The sequence below is a fragment of the Ammospiza nelsoni genome, chromosome Z, assembly GCF_027579445.1.
Source record: "Ammospiza nelsoni isolate bAmmNel1 chromosome Z, bAmmNel1.pri, whole genome shotgun sequence".
Taxonomy (NCBI): Eukaryota; Metazoa; Chordata; class Aves; order Passeriformes; family Passerellidae; genus Ammospiza; species Ammospiza nelsoni.
Genome location: NC_080669.1, coordinates 50,861,612 through 50,868,634, shown reverse-complemented (window position 1 = coordinate 50,868,634; position 7,023 = coordinate 50,861,612). Strand labels below are relative to the sequence as shown.

The 7,023-nt window shown below is 35.8% G+C and overlaps 1 protein-coding gene across 2 annotated transcripts in view; it reads left to right on the top strand.

Annotated features, from left to right (window-relative positions):
- Positions 1–7,023, top strand: part of NLN (neurolysin) — a 33,266-nt gene that overhangs the window by 818 nt on the left and 25,425 nt on the right. Inside the window, exon 1 of one of the 2 annotated variants that reach the window (XM_059492223.1) lies at positions 3,796–3,867. The exons of the other annotated variant lie outside the window; for it this stretch is intronic. The gene's annotated coding sequence lies outside the window, so the exon portion shown is untranslated. Of the gene's footprint in view, positions 1–3,795; positions 3,868–7,023 lie in introns of those variants that run through there. 2 annotated transcript variants of the gene reach the window in all.

Below are 7,023 nucleotides of genomic sequence, written 5' to 3'. Positions count from 1 at the left end.
GTAGCAATGTACCGTCAAAAGGCTTTAAAATAGGAGATTACTTATTTTCTTTATAATGAACACTAGCTCTAAATCCCAGAAAACCGGTGTGAAAGGCTTGTAGTCAATTCTAGGCAGACTAGACAAATGAACATAATTGCTTTTATTTTGGCCTCTCAGATTTTCTAAAGGACTGCATTTGATACGAAGCACTGAAATAGTAGGAGAGTACATTGTGGTAAGGAGAATGGAGCTGAATTTCAGCATGAAATGGAAAAGATGGTTGCCTCACATGGTCTTTTGAGAAATTATAGTCATGTGCTTACTGCACAAACTGTACAGTTTTTGTCCTATTTCACAGCCTTTGTTCATTTCAAATTAAGATTGAGGGGTATTAGCAGATAGAAAATAAGAATCAGAATATTTTCTTTTCTGCTCCTGCTGCTGTTGAAAATCAAGTAATTTATTTTCTGGTGCTAAATAAAGTGCACTTCTATTTTCTTTTCCTAATTTACATTTACATTCCTTTTTTTGTACAGTCATTTTCACTCTTCTCCTTGACCATCTTTGTCTAACAGATTTTTCCATCAAAAAGAACACAAGAAGGTTTTTTAAATTTTTTTTATACAAAAGGTTTATCTTCGGTTGCAGTTTACATTTGGACAATGAGGATACCTCCTTCTTAAGTAAAAATCATTAAAATGGGGAATGGTTGCTGCACTTCATTAATTGGGTTTTTTTTTTTTTTTTCTCAAGTCATCATTTCAGTGTGCCCAAATAATTGTTTCATGAAAGACAGTATTCTTGACTGTGTCATAGTGACCTCCCAGCTTTCAAAAGTTAAGGAGCTGGTCACAGAAATCTTGAATAGGTTCTGTCCCAACTTCTATTTTTCCTGAGGGCATCTTAACATGAGATAAAAATGACTATTCTTAGCAAGTGTCAAGTACTGTGCCTTACATTAAATAAAATGATGTTAGGGTTTGATTCTTTTCATTAAAATAGGCAGCTTTGCAGAAGGAGGCTTTTTCCAATTAATTTTTTTCCCATTCAGATTCAAAAGATTTAAAGATGTACATTTAATGTGATAAAATACATGGGGAAAAACCTGGCTAGATAATTAAGCATAGAAGTCAGATTAGTTTATGAGGATACTCCTCTATATGAAAAAAATAAAAGAAAACACACTGATTTAAGTAATTTTATTGTTCTAAAAAAATTCTTGAATTCATGAGTTCTGGGGTGTTTCTTTGAAAATCTTCAAAATTAGGTTTTGAGTATGAAAATCCATGTACATGAGTGAGACAGGTACCAACACACTGCACTATATACACAATATAACGAAAAAAGTGGAAAGATACTGTGAACACTGTCCTTTCTCTTACTGAGGAAGAAAACCAGCAAGAAACTAAGGCTGGGAAAAGACAGAAGGGGGAATGACACTGGAGGACAAAGAAATGGGAAGAACTTCCATTGTAATTTTCTTATTTCGTACTTACAACAATAATATATCTGTTTCTTTCATTGAAGTATCAGGTCCAACACCTCAGAAATGGCAAAGGCCAAACAAGATATTTGGGACATTTTTTGCCTTTCCCTGTGATCTGTGGGCTGCATAAACTGTTCTGTGTATTGCAGCAGCAATTTTTCCTGTGGTCAAAAGCACCAGGTGCCACCTTTCTAACCACAGCAGGCTTCTGAGGAGCAGTTTGTCTATTAGATGGAATTTACAGAACAAAATTATTTCCTGGACTGGGTGAGACAAAGCTGTTGAGCTGGCAGGCATTTGTGAACTTTATTTGACCCATGGAGCACCAGTTAGTCCATGCTAAAAAATGTTGTTAATGTATTTTGAGGACATACCTGTTCTGTCATTCTCACTATAAAGCAAGAAATGCCTGGCTTGGAAAGATTTCTTTAGAATAGTTTGAAAGTGTCACCATTGTTCAGCAGGAGTCAGGATAAGGTACCTTAGAAAACATGTAAAATGATATGTACATCTAGTATTATCTTTTCAGAACAGTCTAGGAATTAGGGACTTCTAGCAAAAAACCTGTTTTTTTCATATGATCTTGTATAAAAATCTGTCCAGGAATACCTTTTTATATTGAAACTGCCTCCTAAAACTCTTGCTGGTTATGTTGAAAGTTACAGGTTAAAAATTGATCCTTGTTCTTTCTATCCATCTTCTTTATGATCATTTAGATCTTTGGAGTATTTCTTCAGTTGTGCTTTATTCTGTGATTTTTTTTTCCCACTCCAAAGAATCCCACTCTAGTTCGTATTTGTACTTTGAGTGGAGTCCATTGCTCAATGCAGCTGATTGTTTCTAAGCCTTCATTATTTCTAAGTCATCATGACTTGGTAGAACAGAAAAAGGTTTTGGCAAGTGGGCGAACAGAAGATGAGAGAGTTTAACTGTTCAGATGATCAGAAATGCATGTATTATGCACGTAGCATGAAATTCTGTGCTTTGTTCTACTCCATCTCTGCTAAATCCTATCATTTCTTTCTTTGCAGCTGCTTTGTTGTTGTTTCTGTTGAACTATTTTTTCTCCAGAATGATTAGTTGTCTCACAACTCCTCCTGTGTATGTAAAGTCAGAAGTGTGTGACATTTATTGAGATTAAAATTCACCTTGTGTTAGTGGTTTTAAACTTTTCTGTGTTGTGACATTCTTTTTCATCTCTTTGTGGCTGCCTTTAGTACACTGCATTGTTGTGGGTAAATAATCATTGGTAAATTTTGTGACTTTATTAATCCCAGCTTTTTGTAGATGATGTATAAAGACATGAAAGAATAGAGAACCCTGCATGGAACCTTCCAGGCTTCTGCAAGTCACACAGTTCCATTCAGAAAAATAAGCAGCCATTTTTACCAGCCTAATTTTTATAACCATTTACCTGCACGAGGACCTACCTTCTCATCCCACAACAACATAGTTCCTTTAGGACCTTTTGGTCAATGATTTGTAGAAGTAAAATAGATTATATTAACTGAACTATAGATTTTTGAGTCTGAATTTTTCTCTGAAGCAGAGACTCTTTTTTGGTAAATGTCTATGTTTAGAGAAGGTGAGGGAGGGATGGTGGTGATTTTACTTGTTTCTGAGCAAAATATTACTGGGCATTTGTGTTTTTCATACCATCTCTAAAAGACACTTTTTATTTCTTCAGTGGAAAGTTTAAGCAAAGTTCTTTGCTATATTGATTGTGGTGAAACAATATTTCACATGGCCTGTAACCAGCCTGCGAAGCACAGTGTTACTAAATCACTTTTCACTCAAAAGCCAGAAAAGAAAGCAGGCTTCATTTCCTTTCTTAATTTGTGGTGTTGAGCAGGCTGTTTAGGAGCCTGCTCAAGGAAATAGGAAGACTGAATTAAGGTGGTAAACAAGTAACGCAGAGTAGGTCATTATCTGCTGGGAAGACACAGAGTTTTTCGTCTTACTAGTGATGGCAAGGGAACATTTCTCATTGCTTTGACCGTATGAGACAAGATTAGTGAGAAGCCAAATTAGCACTGGCTATCAATCAGAGAAAGCGTTTACAAACTCCCAGTATTTTTCTCTGTCCTGCATACCAGCTCTTTTTTAGATAGAGTCAACAAGCTGTTTCTCATGCATTATCTGGTTGCATTCCACTACTGAGCTATCGTGGGAGTGTGTTGTTTGCACTAAACAGCCTGCACTTGCTGTTTATGGCTCTCATGATGGAAATATACATGCTTATGCAGCAGCATCTGAGAGAGCTGTAGGACCTTAAAAACAATGTTTTTCCCACTGTGTTTCCTCAGTTGACCTGACAGTAGAACCAAACAATAAGACAACCTCAGTGAATGCCGTGTGCCTCTGACTCAGTATAGTACAATTACTGTGTGCAAGCGTTGGTAAGAATATTCTTTCCTGAGATCCTGCAAGCGAGTTATTTTGGTGGAGGTTTGCTGTGACACGCAATGGATACAGTTCACAGAATGCTGTGTAACCTAAATTAGTAGTACTAGTAATTTGTGGTTTGGGTTTTAGGGTATGTTGGTTTTTTTTTTTAATTTGGTTCATTGGTTGTGGGGTTTTGTTCTGTTTTTTTCCCTAAAACCTTGTGTACCATAATGTTAGAGATCAGGCGCTGCAGAAACCATACCCTAGCATTTCTGTGTGTTCTACTGCACACTACTGTGTGGAAATCACCTCCTTATATGAAAGCCAATCAGACCAGTTTCCAAGTTCATTTTGTTTAAAGACTGTTGGAGGAAAAGGGGAGAAGAAATAAGTAAGTTGTGTCATGTTCGAGTACACTGGTTTAGTTCCTACTGAAGGTCTGGGCTTTTTGTTAGCTGCCATAGAGCACCTTTTCAGTTAGTTTTCTCATGTTCATTCTGTTGGAAAACCAGTAAACATTTGTCAGATAGTAAAGTCATGAGCACTGAGGGTAATGAATGTATCAATAAAGGATTTTAAATGTTTGTATGACTTGTAGGTTTTTTTGACTTGCTCATTTAGACTGGAAGGGCTAAAAGTATAGTTAATGTTGACTGTACAGTGAACTCAGGTGCAGAGAATTTCTTTTTTCTGAAAGGTGTCACAAAATTAAGGTTTAGTGTCAAAAGCTGCTAGGTTTTCTGTTTCTTCAAATGAAGCTTTAAAAATCAGTTTCTAATGGCCATTATGGGACTTTAAATTAGGAAGTACTAAACATGCTATATTTTGCTACAGTAAGATATGTCTATGCCAAACACAGTTATGAAACAGAGCCAAATACTTTTCCAAGGAAAATGGCCCAGGAATTCAAGGCATGTATTCGCTGTTCCATATACTGTTAAGAGCCAGACAGATGAGAGGACTGAGAAGTTAAATGGAAAAAGGACTTCATATGTGTTTGTCTGGCAGGAAGAAGCCATATATTGAAGGGTTTTAGTTTCATTCCTTTGGCTTAGCTGAAATAATGTTGCCCTATGATTAACTTTGAGCCATTTAACTCTGCTGGTTCTGTCTTGGATTTTTTTTTCTGTTCTTGTTTTACCCTGTACTACCCAGTTATCTTATTTTGGTTGATTTTGTCATTGCTATTCTATTAGATATGCAGTCATCACTGTCAGTTCTTGTCTAAAGTTGTGCATCAAAACTGAAAGTAATATAAAAGTATATTTTAAATTCAAGCAAAAACTAAGGATCTCTAAAAAATATGAATATTTTAGCCCGTAAAATTTTTTATAAAGCACATCCTGTGAAACAGACCGATGGTACTGTACGTTTTATTAGATGCTGTTGAATTGAGATTTGGCTTTGAAATCCTTTTTAATTTCATTTAATTTTTTTAAAAATTCCATTGCATGTGAGGCTTGACTGTTAAAAACTTTACTTAAACCAGCCTGTCTGCTGTAATTTCTATATATTTGTACTACTTGACTCTGACTTCCAGGGAAATACTGATATATGGCATGGTACTCAAGTACCAAATAGCTTGTCCTGAGGCAAGCTGTCAGGTTTTTTTTATTGCCTTAGTAGGGTGCGTCTAGTTTTTTGTTTTGTTTTTCATTTTGGTGAGGCCGCTAGGTGGAGTCAGAACCTTGAGCCCCTGTGGATATTGATTTGCAGGTATCTAGTCGGTACAGTCTTCAGATACACCGTGCTGCTTTCCAGCATGCAGCACTGCTTCTCCTGCAGCCTGGAAGACCAGCAAGTGTTGTTTAGCTAAGATATGCTGTTTCAAAAAATAGAAAGACCAAAATGTTTCTCTTGAATTTGAACTCCAGCATTTTTCATACTGAATGTTACTGATTGAAGTTATTTATGGCACTAGTTGTGATTTGCAAATCCGATCTTACGCGGATTCCTATGGATCTCATATCCATAGGAATGTCCTCTGAAGGTCCAGCAAGAAAGACTTAATTGTGTTTATTTGTATTAGAATATTTAAGAACTTGATGACTAAATTATCTGAATTTGTTCTCTCTCTCACACACACACACACACACAGCCCTCTGTCTTTCTCGCTTTTTGAAATCTTGGCTCTCACTTCACTTTCTGAAGCTGTTATTCTCTTTTGTCAGGAGAGAATACAGTTTTCCATCCTGTATGATTCCAATATACCCTGACTTTTGTGTGGCTACATGGAACTGTCAAATGTATTTGCAAGTACAATAAATTGGTCTGTATATATTTTTCCCAGAAATACATTAGCTCGTTTACTTCACTCTGTAAAAATATACTTGTCATTTTAACTAATACTGTTCAGGTGAAGATTAATTTGAAAACTGAAAGTGCCATTAAAAAGTCTTTGATGGAATTAAAATTATCATTTTGTAATCAGACTTAAATGAGATAGCAGGCTTAAATTTTGACTGTATTATATAATGATTCTCAGTAGTAGGAGCGTCTTGGCTTTTGTCTGTATTTTCTAAAGCTGGTGCTATGCCTCCCTGCTGCTTCTTCACAGATTGTGGCTTTCTTGTTTTATTTTAATAGTGTTAATGGAACATGCCAACAAAAGGCTGCTTGACACACATTTCAATCCCAGAAAATGTTTCTAAGCAAAACCAGACTTACATAAATGTTTGAGATATTACACAAGTTAAAAATCAAGTCTGTAAATTCAATTGCATTGTTTGTCTTTGCAGCAGTTATGGTGGCCACTGTATTGTTGTAATGGAGTATTATAAAGGTTCTCCTTTGTAAAATCAAATCAAATTTCTATTGTCCAGAAGCAGCAAGTAATCAAATTGTAGATTTTTTGTTGAAAGAAATTACCTGGCATTCTGCAATTATTGCAGCCTGCAATTTAGAAGCTTTGCTTTCTTCTTTAAAAATCTTTTTTAGAAGTAGCTACTAAGGTTTTAAGTGTTATTCAACTTACACTGCTTTTGGTAGAAAATACCATTCTTACTGCTTTTGGGATTGGCAGATTAGCTGGTTTCACAAATTATGTTTTCACCATAATTTGTGAAAACAGCTGTGTCTGTAATAATCTGTGTTATAACTGAAAGTCCAAATGAAGTCTTTGTTCTGATGTTCTCCTAAATGGATGAAGCACTGCACAAATGCATAAC